This window comes from Cnephaeus nilssonii (genome assembly GCF_951640355.1).
Source record: "Cnephaeus nilssonii genome assembly, chromosome: 6".
Taxonomy (NCBI): Eukaryota; Metazoa; Chordata; class Mammalia; order Chiroptera; family Vespertilionidae; genus Cnephaeus; species Cnephaeus nilssonii.
The window spans coordinates 44697619-44712444 of record NC_137077.1 but is presented as its reverse complement, the minus strand read 5'-3'; the positions used below and the strand labels follow the sequence as shown (position 1 = coordinate 44712444).

Genomic DNA, 14826 nt, shown 5'->3' with positions numbered 1-14826 from the left:
TACAGCCAACTTCACATCCAAAATTCATGTGCCTAGCCCTGGCCAGTTTGGCTCAGTGTTTAGAGCTTTGGCCTGAAGACTGAAGGGTCGTCCCAGATTCAATTACAGTCAAGGGCACATGCCCAGGTATAGGGCCCCATCCCCAGAAGGGGGCGTGCAGGAGGGAGCCGATCAATGATTCTCTCTCATCATTGATGTTTCTATCTCTCTCTCCCTCTCTGAAATCAATTAAAAAACATTTTTTTAAACCTGTTTAAAAAACAAAAAAAGCCGAAACCGGTTTGGCTCAGTGGATAGAGCGTCGGCCTGCGGACTCAAGGGTCCCAGGTTCGATTCCGGTCAAGGGCATGTACCTTGGTTGCGGGCACATCCCCAGTGGGGGGTGTGCAAGAGGCAGCTGATCGATGTTTCTCTCTCATCGATGTTTCTAACTCTCTATCCCTCTCTCTTCCTCTCTGTAAAAAATCAATAAAATATATTAACAAAAATAATTCATATGCCTAATACATTTTGACAAATTTATGAGACAGTTCTCGTATCTCCCACTGTATTACCATTTCTCAGTAATGATCAATCTTCCTAATATTAATTAGAATTAAATTTCCAAATTCACAATTTATCATCACCTACCAATTTATAATTAAGTTCTCAAGAACAATTTTATTTTATTTTATTATTTTTTAATTGATTCCAGAGAGGAAGGTTGAGGGAGAGATAGAAATATCACTGATACTGAATCACTGATTAGCTGCCTCCTGCACGCCCCCTACTGAGGATCGAGTCTGCAACCCAGGCATGTGCCCTTGACTGGAACCAAACCTGGGACCCTTCAGTCCGCAGGCTGACACTCTATCCACTGAGACACACCAGTTAGGGCTCAAGTAAAATTTAAAAATGGGGAAACAAACAACTGGTAAAACCTCTCTCTTAAAGACAACACTATAACAAAGTTATTACTATACTTCAGAAATAAGTTGATTAATACAATTTCTTATATTTATCATAGAAAAGTTCTAGATGTGGTTATTTTTCAGATCAACCCTTCTACCATTCCTAATTCAGGCAGGTACTAAGTCCATTAGTAGCTATTTTAATGTCCCAGATCTTTGCTTTTTTATTGATTTTTTTTTTTTTACAGAGAGGAAGGGAGAGGGATAGAGAGTTAGAAACATTGATGAGAGAGAAACATTGATCAGCTGCCTCCTGCACACCCCCTACTGGGGATGTGCCCACAACCAAGGTACATGCCCTTGACTGGAATCGAACCTGGGACCCTTCAGTCCGCAGGCCGACGCTCTATCCACTGAGCCAAACCGGTCAGGGCGATCTTTGCTTTTTTAAATTAAACATCTGAGATGAGGGAGGGGTATATAAACAAACACATAGGATGACCTCAGAAGTATTATTTTGTTTTTAGTACCAAATCTAAACTTTCAAGGTAGGATGAATGGAAGCTAAAACTTTACAAATAGAAAAACTAATGACATGGAAAATCATTACCATTCCCCATTTTTCCCTTTTAGTTTTACAAGGTATAATAAATCACATCTTTGAAATCTGGGGAAAAATTAAACCACCCTTTTCATTCCTTCCAAGTTCTACATATAAGTTCAATTAGAAGAAGGAATTCTTTTCCTAGCTAACAGCTTGACAGCCATTGAATCTAACACTTTTCTTTACTTTTAGAGCTACAGCATACTAAAGCAGGGACATATACACAGCTATAACCCTTGAGCATTGAGGAGAGTATGCAGCTGCACACATTTCACCCTGATCCTTGGTGATGTCCTCCAGCAAATAGCATTTACAGTCCAAAAACATAAAACAAATGATGATTAAAAAGAGACTTTCTCTCTCCAGTATAGACTTAAATAGATAAATAAATCAGGCCTATTCTTTTTTAATTTCTAATGCAGGTATCATAAAAAGAACAGTATATACAATTTAGAAAAAAATAGCTGCTCAAAAATTATGTGACACATTTTCTGTAAATGAAGGATCACATGAAGTCATTCAGGCAATAGTATTGACAGAGATATTTTAGAGAGTATGGTTTTTCAGAATTGAACTCACTGTGCAATGGTTAAAAACAAACTAAAGATAATCATTATTAAATAAGTTTTAGCCAAACATAACAAAAACAACAATGAAATACAGAATTTTAAAACCAAAATCTTACACTAATAATATTTTTACAATGTTCTTTATAAATCTGTTACTCATAATTGAACACAGTAGATTTAAAATTTGTGTGTTTTTTATTACAGCTGAGAGAGAAAACATTGCTAGTAAAGAAAGACCAAGCCCTAGCTGGTCTGGCTCAGAGGATAGAGCATTGGCTGTGGACTGAAGGGTCCCAGGTTTGATTCTGGTCAAGGGCATGTACCTAGGTTGCAGGCTCCATCCCCAGCCCAGTCAGAGCGCATGCAAGAGGTAACCAATCTATGTGTCTCTCTCACATCCATATTCTCTCACTCTGTCTTTCCCTCTCAAAGAAGGAGAAGAAGAAAGAAGGAAGGGGAGGGAAGGGGAGGAGGGGGAGGAAGGGGGAGAGAAGGAGGAGAAGGAGGAGGAGGAGGAGATCATCAATGGGAAAATATCCTTGGGTAAGGATTAACAACAAAAAAGACCATAAATATTATATTTTCCTTCCCATTACACCCCAAATGGAGCATAAGTAATATGGAGTGACTCACAGCAACACAAGAACTATCCTATATACTAAAAGCCTAATATGCAAATCAACCAAAGCGCAGAAGACAGGTGGAATGACCAGTCACTATGACATGCACTGACCACCAGGGGGCAGACACTCAACACAGGAGCTGCCCCCAGCCCGCAGGCCCCAGGCCAGCCAAGGTGGGTGCCAGTGGGGGGGAGCCCCCCCCCATCACCCCGCGGTGGGGGACGGGGCTAGCGAGCAGGCGGCGCCAGGCCAGCCAAGGTGGGTGCCAGCAGCCCCCCCCCCCATCCCCAAAAGATCGCCCCGCAGGTCACCGCACAAATCGGTCCTGATCGCTGGCCAGGCCTAGGGACCCTACCCGTGTACGAATTTCATACATCGGGCCTCTATAGTACACTCAATAAAGAGAATACATTATATACATAAAAACTTGATAATTCAAATTTTCATAAAGTTTTAAAAATATCTGACTTCTGGTCCCTTGGAACATCCTAACCTTATTCCTTCAAGCAGATTCTTTACATAATTCTTATCCCCAGAAATTTATGGTTTGTTTAGTCAGATTGTTATGATTTGTGAAATTTTTATTTCCCTGGCTTGAGGGCCAGTACTTATTCTCATTGTCATGATTAAATATTTCCAACTGAGATCAACCTTTCTTAGTTCAACTAAGGTTTTCACATCCAGTTCTGACCTCTTGTCCCTCTTAATAAATAAACACAGCCTGGCCGGGTATGGTTCAGTGGTAGAGCATCAACTTATGAACCAGGAGATCATGGTTCAATTCCTGGTCAGGGCACATGCCCAGGTTTCGGGCTCAATCCCCAATGTGGGGCATACAGGAGGCAGCTGATCGATGATTCTCTCTCATCATTGATGTTTCTGTATCTCTCTCCCTCTCTCTCTCTCTGAAATCAATAAAAATATATATTTTTAAAAATAAAAAGCTTAAGTGTGACTAAAATCATCACGAGTTAGGGAAAAGAGTACATTCAAAATAGCATCAAATAATATGGGTAACACTGTTACGAATGTGGGAAATTTTAACCTCTAGCTGTATGACAGATTAAGAAGACACAAAACAAATTAGGTTATAGAAAATTTGAATATAATCACCAATAAGATTAATTTATTAGACATACAATGACTTTCTTTTCAAATCTCCATGACAGTTATAAAACTGATAGTTTTATCAATTCACACAGAAAACGGCAATGAATTAAGGATTAACTATTATATAAGGCACATTCTCTCATTACAATGCAACTCAAAAATTTTTTCTAAGCAAGAAAGTAGGTAAAACCGCCCTAACCGGTTTGGCTCAGTGGATAGAGCGTCAGCCTTCGGTCTCAAGGGTCCCAGGTTCGATTCTGGTCAAGGGCATGTACCTTTGTTTAGGGCACATCCCCAGTAGGGAGTGTGCAGGAGGCAACTGCTGATCCATGTTTCTCTCTCATCAATGTTTCTTACTCTCTATCCCTCTCCCTTCCTCTCTGTAAAAAAATCAATAAAATATATATTTTTTAAAAAAAAGATTTACAGTTTAAAAAAAAAAAAAAAGAAAGTAGGTAAAACCACCCCTACTCTCCATAAGTTACATAGAACAGTTGAACTAGGCTTGACTTCACTTCAAAATTAATTGCTAGATGATAATAAATAAATATCAGACTTTTGAAGAGAAAAGTCATTTCCTTTGATTAGAAACCCATACCCAATCATGTTGCTCAAATAAGAAAACAGAAATTCACTTTCAGATATGTAATGACTCAGAAGAAATAAAACCATATAGCTCTCTAGAAAAACAACAATAGTCAAATAAGTATTCTAATTGATACTTATTAAGAAATGACTAAAACAGATAGCTGATGATGTGCACAGAGACCATTTAAACTCAGGTATTAGTCTCAACCATAACTGTTATATTACAAAAGAGAATGCAAATGTCATTGGTAATTACAAAAGGAGAATGTAATGAAAATGTAAAATTATTAAAATAGTTTGAAAATGATACTCCTGATATGAAGTTCAAGAACTTTCCCACAAAAACGAAGAAGGCAGTAGTAGTAAGAATTAAAACTGTACACTGTGTTATTTATACAGAAAGCATTAACAAAATGGTTTATTCTCATAGTTAACATTAAAGAAAATTTATTGTTTACAACATTGCTAATTTTTTTCATGCTTAACAGCAAAATTAAAATCTGGATAATCACTTTCCAAATCAATATAGGGAAATAAAAATATTAATGTGCATAATAGGCAAAGAAAAGGAAAAAAACAAAAATGCCTTTTGATGTAGCAATTATACTCTTAGGCATATACTCTATAAAACTGAAAACAACTAACATATTCATAAATGAGAGCATAAATAAAACACTGGGGCATATTCATGCAATGAAATATTATATGGCAGTGAAAAATAAACTAATATGGATTGATAACAAAGGGCAATAAATAAAAATCTTAAGTGAAAAAATCATTACAGAAGAATACATTATGATTCCATATATATACATATGTATATATATATGTATATATATATGTTATATATATATTATATATATGTCATAAACAAGCAAAACAAATTTAAAGATGTTTATTAATAGGCAAGGTTGTAGTAAAACCACAAAGAAAAGCTAGATAATAATTATCAACTAGAAAATAAGCATGCAATTAAAAAAAAAAATAGCCCCGGCTGGTGTGGCTCAGTTGGTTAGAGTGTTGTCCCATACACAGAGTGCTTGCAGGTTTGATTCCAGGTCACGGTGTGTAAGGAAAGACAACCAATTAATATTTCTCTCTCATATAGATGTTTCTCTCTCTAAAATCAATAAGCACGTCTTTGGATGATAATTTAAAAAAAAGAAACATAAAGGGCTTCAAAGGTATTAGCAGAGTTTTATTTTTTCTTATTTTGGTGTAAACTTGTATGTATTAAACTTTTGTTGTAAGTATATTTGATAATGTAAAAAATTTTAAAAACAGAAAAATAGTGAGTCATCTCAAACTTTTTAAAAAAAACAGACATTTCTATTACTATGTAAAATGTTTCCAATTACAGAAAATATTAGAAGCTCCCTGAAAACGAATCTAGCAAAACTGATAAATCTCATTAAAATTGCAGTTAAAAAACACTAGATAATAAATACTAGGAAAAAACAACCTATTAATATATCTTAAACACACATACAAAAGACTGAAGATTTTATTGCAGAAACCCAATGAGAGTTCAGTATTGAAAATTTCATATTAAACTCACCTATAGATTGAAGAAAATGATTTTATCTAAACAAAGGATGCCAAAGGTTATTTAGTAATGGTTATTAATAAAATGAAGCATCCATGCCTAACTGAAAAAAAATTAATTTATAATAAAGAATTACAGAATATTTCTACTTTTGGATCTGTCCTATGGCCCCTTTGTTCTGCCATGCACAACAAAGAATTCCCAATCTACCTCTTTTACCAATATAGGCTTTCTCAGAACATTACACCTCAACTTAATCCAGGGTTCTTGCTTCTGTAGAAGAATAACCTTCAAATTGGGGACACACAAGATACTCCAATAGGAAAAGACATTTATGGATTGACACTGCCTGCTCCCTCACTCAAAATATCAGGCAGTCACATGTGAGACAATCTGAAAGGGCAAACAGTGGAATCCTCATTCATCCATTAGCTTTTGACCAGTGGAACCGTAATAATTCATTAGATTCCATGGCTGTTAGTGGATGTCTAGCTTTAGTGGATTTAAAGATAACATCTTATTTAACTAAAGTATCCCTCACAGAAAGGATAAAATTTTTAAATAAATCCCTTCATAGAAACCACAGTGTGAATAATGCAAGCAAAAATAAACAGGAAAATGCCAGAGCTTACATTTCTCACCTAAACTCTTTATCAACAATACTATGAAGTAACAACAATGGCAATGGAATTAGATATGAAAGAAGTAGACCAAAATATTTCTAAATTACCAAACTATCTGAATTGTAAATTTACATGCCCTGAAGCTGATAAGGAACCTTGTCCTAGGCCAGTGGTCAGCAAACTCATTAGTCAACAGAGCCAAATATCAACAGTACAACGATTGAAATTTCTTGTGAGAGCCAAATTTTTTAAACTTAAACTTCTTCTAACGCCACTTCTTCAAAATAGACTCACCCAGGCCGTGGTATTTTGTGGAAGAGCCGCACGAGCCGCAGTTTGCCGACCACGGTCCTAGGCTAATGCTATACTGATTATGTTTGTGAAGATTTGCAAGATCTAAACATCTGGAATGTGAAGACAAACCTCTACATTTTTCTCATTAGTATTTTTTAAGGCACTGAAACAATCAAAACTTCATAAAGTGTAGATACAAATTATTTCAATTAAGTGTACTGATAAATATTTACAGGAGTCTTTCAAAAGCTAACTTCTGATCACTGGGGAAAATTTCATTTTCTCATGATAAAAATGGCTAATACATGGAAAATATGCCAAGAAAACAAAATACTGTTGGCAAATGATTAAAAACAAACAAACCACTACTGCGAAGTTGAAGAAACAAGGATTCAAGCACATTACACTACATGGAAGGTTTTCTATATAGCTGAACTCAAGTACAGATGTTTCTAAGATATCCAGGTTTAGAGTATTTACTAGATAGATTCTCTTTCAAAAATGAAATTCATGAAGAACTACTTTTTAGTGTGTCATTAAAGGAAAGATGTACCAGAGCAGATATATTCTCATAAGCAGATGGCTTTTATTTTTTAAAAAAATGTTTTTATTGGTTTTAGAGAGAGGAAGGGAGAGGGAGAGAAACAGAGAAAAACATCGATTAGTTGCCTCCTGCATGCACCCTGACTGGGGATCAAATCCACAACCTGGCTATGTGCCTTGACTAGAAATCGAACTGGTGATCTTTCAGAGTATGGGACAATGTTCAACCAACTGAGCCACACCAACACACAAATGGCTTTTTCAGAAAAAGATTTTTCAGAAAAATATGTTAATTCTACTTAAAGCCACAATGACACAGTACATGCTTGTAACTGGGAACGGAAAGATGTGGAGGAGGGGATAGAGGAAGATGAGAGAGAATGAGGGGGTGGGGGGAGCGAAAGAGGTAAGGTGGAGGGGAGAGAGGCTATAAAGTAAGTTTAGACATGAGAAAACCTTGACTGCATCATTAACAGACAGGGTAATGCAGCAAAGCAGTTGAAGACAGAAGCACCAAAATACTACAGGATAATTTCAATATTGTCAATTATATAAAATCAAAGTCTTTGAAATACATATTTCATAATGAGATGTGAAGTGACAAAAAAATATTTTGTACCACAGAGATTGAATACCGTATTTTCTGGCGTATAAGACGACTGGGCGTATAAGATTTTCCTGAGTTAAAAAGTCGTCTTATACGCCAGAAAATACGGTAGTCCAATATATCTAATCCATTATATCTAATCCCATCAATATAGTCCAATATACCGTATTTTCCGGCGTATAAAACGACTTTTTAACCCAGGAAAATCTTATACGCCCAGTCGTCTTATACGCCGGAAAGTACGGTAGTTATCGTATTAAAAGAGTACTTAAAAGAGCTGACAATCTTGGTAAGTTACCAATCTTAAAAGCAGCAAGAGAAAAGAAGTTAGTCCTACAAGGGAGTGCCCATACAATTGTCAGCTGATTTCTCAACAGAAACTTTGCAGGCCAGAAGGAGTGGCAAGAAATATACAAAGCAATGAATTGCAAGGACCAACAAACAAGATTACTCTACCCAGTAAAGCTATCATTTGGAATTGAAGGACATATAAAGAGCTTCCCAGACAAGAAAAAGCTGAAGGAGTTCATCACCACCAAACCAGTATTACATGAAATGTTAAAAGGTCTTCTTTAAGAAGAAGGAAAAAAAAGATCAAAATTATGAACACTAAAATGGTAATACATATCTATCAATTGAATCTAAAAGAACAAAATAAATGAACAAGCAGAACAGAAACAGACTCAGACACAGAGGACTTTTTTAAAAAATACGTTTTTATTGATATTGAGAGAGAAAGGGAGAGGGATAAAGAAATAGAAACATCCGTGAGAGACATCAATCAGCTACCTTCTGCACGCCCCCTGCTGAGGATGGAGCCTGCAACCCAGGCATGTGCCCTGAAAGGGACCTCTTGGTTCATGAATCAATGCTCAACCAGTGAGCTACACCAGCTGGGCCAGAGAACATTTTGAAGGGTACCAGATGGGAGAGGGGTTAGAGGGATGGGTGAAAAAGGTGACAGGATTAAATACAAACTGGTTGTTACAGAATAGTCATGGGGATGTAATGTACAGCATAGCAAACCTATATATATATAAAAGGCTAAGCGACCATCCAACCATCCAGTAGGTATGACGTGCACTGACTATCAGGGGGCAGACGCTCAACACAGGAGCTGCCGAGCTGCGGTGACTTGGCAGCAGCAGTTCTCGGGTGACGCACCCCAAAACAAGAGAGGGAGCCCGATTCCTTGCAGGGCTGCGCTATTCCACCTTTGGCCGTGGGTTATGTTGTTGCTGGGGCACTGTTGGCCCCGAATCTGGTTTACTGCCCAGCTGTGGTGACTGCAGATGCCCTTCAAGCCCCAGCGCTGCCCCAGGTGTAGCCGGCCAGGGAGGGACCGCGGGAGGTTGGCTCCAGGGCATGTCCAGCCCATCTCGCCCAGTCCTGCCCAGTCGGCCACCTTCTAATTAATTTCCTCTCAATGTGCATGAATCCATTCACCGGGCCACTAGTATAATCAATAATATTCTGATAACTACGTATGCTGTCAGATGGGTATAGAATTTATAAGGATGGTCACTTAATAAGTTATATGTCTTACCACTGGGGTGTACACCTGAAACGTATATAATATTGTATGTCAACTACAATTAAAAAATAAAAAATAATTTAAATTAAAAAAAATGGTTCTGGCTGGGTAGCTCAGTTGGTTAGAGCATCATGCTAATATGCCAAGGTTGCAAGTTTGATTCCTGGTCAGGCACATATAAGAATCAACCAATGAATGCACAAATAAGTGGAACAACAAATTGATGTTTTTTCTCTGTCTCCTTTCCTCTCTCTATAAAAATCAATCAATAAATTTAAAAAATAAAATTAAGTTGTCTCTTAGTTTTTCACAAGCTTGACATTTTTCATGAATATAACTCATTTCTTTTATAGACTTCTTCAATTTAGGTTTTCTGATATCTCATTGTAATTAAATTAAGATACAGAGAATGCACTTTTGGCAGGAATACCACAAAAGTGAAAGTGCATATATTAGGGGGCATATCATGTCAATTTGTGCTATTAATTTTGATTATTTAGTTAAGTTTGGGACTGCTAGGTTAAATCACTGTAAAATTACTCTTTTCCTTTTGGAGATTCATAAGTTATGAAAGAATACTTTAAGACTGTAAATATCAGGATACCTGTTCCTATCAAACTTTTACTAATGTTAGTATCCATTGATGATTCTTGGACTGAATCAATTATTACAGTAATGGTGATTTTTCTTAACTCCATTATTCCTTCTATATTTCTTAGTTGGCATTCATTCTACCATAAATGATTTTTTTCCATCCTCTCCATATATTCATTTATTTATACACCATGGAATCAAAAATTATTTCATGGTTATATTTCTATTATTATTTACTCTAATGCTCGAACTGTCCCAGATTTGTCCAGTGGGAACCCTTTCAAGCCAGCTTGCATAGCCTTTGACATGTCCCTACAATTTTTTGAGCAGTTCCTTGCATTATAGCACAAAATATTAACAGGTTCATCCTGTAGGGACACTGCTTCTTCTTAATGAGAAACAGTGTTTAGAAACTAAAATCTGGACCTTAGGTGTGCTCACTGCTTATAGAGTTATTTTGCTTATAGGCCCTTTCAACATACTAATACACATAAATATAAGTATGTATCTGTTCATGAATCTATTTCTATATCTATAAATGTATGAGATCATACTAATACATCTATAGCCAATTCAACTCCACAGTTATCCTTTTTTATATTTTTAACTCTCATCTCTGATGAGAAATTGTATTTAAAAAATTACATTTGCTCAATGCTACAGTAAACAAACCTTCTAGAATTCAGTATTTTTACAATTCCTTTTGTCTTTAGATCAATGATACATCATTTGCAACAGGTTCATTTACTTCTGTTTTATTCCATTTTAGGTTTATTCTTCCACATTTTTGTTGATTTTATCTTTTATAATTTGTTATTTACTCATTTTTATTGACTTTGAATCTATTTTCAGTATGAAAACTAATTTGTGTCCCTAGTCAGTTTTGCTCAGTGGTTAAAGCATCACCCTGCGGACTGAAAGGTCCCGGGTTCAATTCTGGTTAAGGGCGCATACCTTGGCTGCAGGCTTGATCCTCGGCCTCAGTTGGGCCACGTGCGGGAGGCAACCAATCTGTGTGTCTCTCTCACATCAATGTTTTTCTCTGTCTCCCCTTTCCTTCCACTCTCTTAAAAAAAAAAAATGGGAAAAATATCCTCAGGTGATAATAAAAAAAACAAAAACAAAAAACCCTCAATTGTGATTTACAGCTAAAGCAGTGATTAGAGGTAATCTATGTGATACAATTTCTTCGTTATTTTCTTTTAAAGTTGCTATTGGTATTTAAAAAGGCCTGTTATTTTTTTTTCTATTGGTCAACTTTGCACTTACACATTTGTAATGCCTTAATCCAATTTTCTTATCATCCAGTATGTCAACTTTCAAAATATTCTCACTTCCAAATATTGCTTTGACAATAAGCCTTTTCTACTTTTCTCTTTACTCTTCCTGTATATTTACACTAGGGGCCCAGTGCACGAATTCATGCACTTGAAAGGAACTGTGGGCTGTGAGACTGCAGTGGGCACAGGGGCAGGTCTCAGCCCATCCTCCACGCCCCTGCCCGGTCCCTCCCGTTGTGGCCCCTGAGCGGCGGCTGCTGCCCCCATCATCCCTTAGGAGCAGGGGGAGGTGGAGAAGCCCTCAGGGGCAACTGGGGCTGGCAGCCACCACTCACACCTGCTGATGGCGCTGAGCGATCGGGACCAGCTGGGGGTGTGAGCAGGGCTGGCGCCAGCAATGGGTGCAATCAGCTGCTCTGGCACCAGCAGTGGGTGCGAGAGCTGGACAGAACCACGGCCCGCAGGAGCAAAGAATTTTCAGTAACCACCAGAGGCTCGCTCCGGTAACAGCGAATAGTGCCCCGCCTTGGTCTGGCACCCACACTCACCTGCTCCACCATCCCACCACGGCCGATGCCCGCCATGTTCTGCACCCTGCCGCCTGCTGCCGACACCCGCCATGTTCTGCGCGCGCCCCCTGGTGGTCAGTGCATGTCATAGCGACCGGTTGTTCTGCCATTCGGTCTACTTGCATATTAGGGTTTTATATATATAGATTATTTCCTCTTTGCAAGAATATGTAAGCTTTATATATTATCAGAGGCCCAGTGCAAGAAATTCGTGAACGGGGGGATGAAGGGGGAAAGAGGGTTTCTCAGTCTGGCCTGCACCCTCTCACAATCCAGGACCCCTTGGGGGAATGTCGGGCCTAAACCGGCAGTTGGACATCCCTCTCGCAATCCAGGATGCTACATGCACCAGTGACCATACTTTTCATACAGGTGAAAGGCATCTTACTGTTGTATGGGCAGCTACATTTTTTTGCCCTGATTATAAAAAGTAGTACCTAACATGATCCTTCTGAGGCAGTAGTACCATTTTCCCCATCTTATGGGTGGAAAAACTGAAGCAGAGAGAAGTTAAGTAATTGGCTTGTCACACAGTTACAAGTGTCAGAATCAGGGCTGACCACAAAATGTGCAAGCCAGAGTCCATGCATATCATTGTGGCATCATACTGTTTTTTCAGTGTTAGAGTGGCCTTGCCAGGTTTTAATTTTTAAATCTAAGAGACTGTTCCCAATATATAAGGTAGGATCCCTAGGCCTGGCGGGAGGTCAGGGCCATCTGTGGGGTGACTAGTGGGCAAGGCAATTAGGGGGCCCCCGCTGGCACTCGCCTTGGCTGGCGGCCTGGCGTCGCCTGCTGGCTGGCCCTGTCATCTCCCTCTCGGGGGGGCAGACGCTCAACAAAGGAGCTTCCCCCAGTCGGGAGCAGTTCCTGCATTAAGCATCTGCCCCCTGGTGATCAGTGTACGTCATAGCAACCAGTCATTCTGCCAGTCGTTCCGTCGATTTACATATTAGGGTTTTATTATTTAGAATTCTTTCACTTTTGTTGCCGCCTATATTTCAGTCTTAGATCTACAGTTAAATATATTTAATACTCATCATGAATCCTTCAATGTTTTACTAGTCAAAATTCATAGTTTGATAAAGATCATGGTCTAGTACAGCGATCAAGGTCTGAAAGGTTGGTGACCACTGCTCTAGTAGCTTTCTCAAGGATTCATGTGTATAGTATTCCGAGTTTTGCATGTTTAAGTCTTTTTCTATTATTGATATTTGAAGAACAGTTTTACAGAGTAGGACAAAAATAGGTTTACAGTTGTTCATATGGAAAATAATACAATAATTAATAAATAATAATACAAGAATGAATTCCATATTTCACATATTCACAACTATAAACCTATTTTTGCTCCATCCTGTATGTAAAATCCTTCGCTCACATTCTTTTTCCCTATAGTTTCTTGAAAACACTGCTCCATTGTTACTTTGCTTTGTATGTTTCTCTTTAGAAGTCTGTGCCAATATAATTCTCAAGTCCTGTAGGTCATTTGGTCTTATTATCCCCCTGGAGGCTCTCAGAATTTTTTCTTTATCTTTAAAGTCTAACAATTTTACAAGGATATGACTCAAAACTGACTGCTTAATATCAATATCCCCAAGTATCCTATAGTCCTTTTAATATGTAGATGCAGGTCTTATTTTATTTATGAAAAAAAGTTAATTATAGTTTTAAATACTTGTTCCTGTTGCTTAGTTTTGTCATTGTATTATACATGTTGAATTTTTTTGTCACATTTCCATCTCAACCACTTTCTCTTTTACCTGTTTTATTTTTTCATCACCATTTATCCCCCCATACCTTCTTGCAGCTCCACCTTTTAGTTCTTTAATTCATTTTCATTTTCCATGATTATATTTTTGCCTTTCTTCAATGCCCTTCTGTAAATTTTCAGTTGTGTCCATTCCCCATTGGGCATCTTAAAATTTAGAATCTATTTCTAAGATGATTTTTGTCTTTGTATTCTTTTTTAGGGTTCAGTCAATTCTCCTATTTTTTTTTTGTTTTGTTCAGTCAAGTCTCCTCCTAATCCATCCTAGATTTCATTCTAATTTTGTGTTTTTTCTTCTTTTAGAGATAATTTCTTTAGTTTTAAAAATTATAATTCTAGTTGGTTTTTCTTATCTCCAAATGCTTGTTTTAGATTGTTTCAAATCTAGAGATGAGTTATCGTTTTCTTCTGCTTTTTGGTTGTTTTCTTTTGGGGAGGAGGGTTTCATTTGCTGATATATTTCAATTCTCGTATTTGACTTCTTCTTATGGTAGCTTTCCATAAATTTAGGAAGAATTGATATATTGTGACTTTGAATTTGGGGTGGTTCAAAAGATTTCGGTTTTAAAAGCCTCCTCTGTTGTTAATGTAGCAAGTACAATTTCTTTAATGGATGACTATTTCTTGGTGGCAATGGCAAGGAGGGTCATTGTGTATTCTCTAATTTGGAGGGAGGAGTTACTATTTTATATTGTTAGACCTTACATTTTCCCCTTTTGCTTCTTTTTCCTTCACCATCCAATTTCCAAAAGGTGTCTTTCCTTGTCTTTAACTTTCTTATCTGTCACAAAAAATATTTTTCAAGATATTTGAAATTAGAACTTTTAAGCCCAAGACCTATAACCAGTGCTCTGATAAACCAAGACTCTATTGTATTTATGGTGTAGCTTCTCTTTCTGATGGTGATTTTAGAACAATCCTAGTTTCCTCCACAGTTTTTCATAACTTTCCTTGTTGTCCATAAATGATTGTGTCAAGAGAGGGAGATATCTCTTCTGGGATTTGGTGCTTATTTTTTCCACTTACAGGAAACTTAAAATTTATAGTATTCTGTCTTCTAGCTTTCTAGAGGTTATGGATT

At 37.5% G+C, this 14826-nt stretch overlaps 1 protein-coding gene across 1 annotated transcript in view; it reads right to left on the bottom strand.

Annotated features, from left to right (window-relative positions):
* The window catches only part of ARID2 (AT-rich interaction domain 2), a 184325-nt gene that overhangs the window by 84309 nt on the left and 85190 nt on the right, over nt 1–14826 (bottom strand). The gene's annotated exons all lie outside the window — the stretch shown is intronic.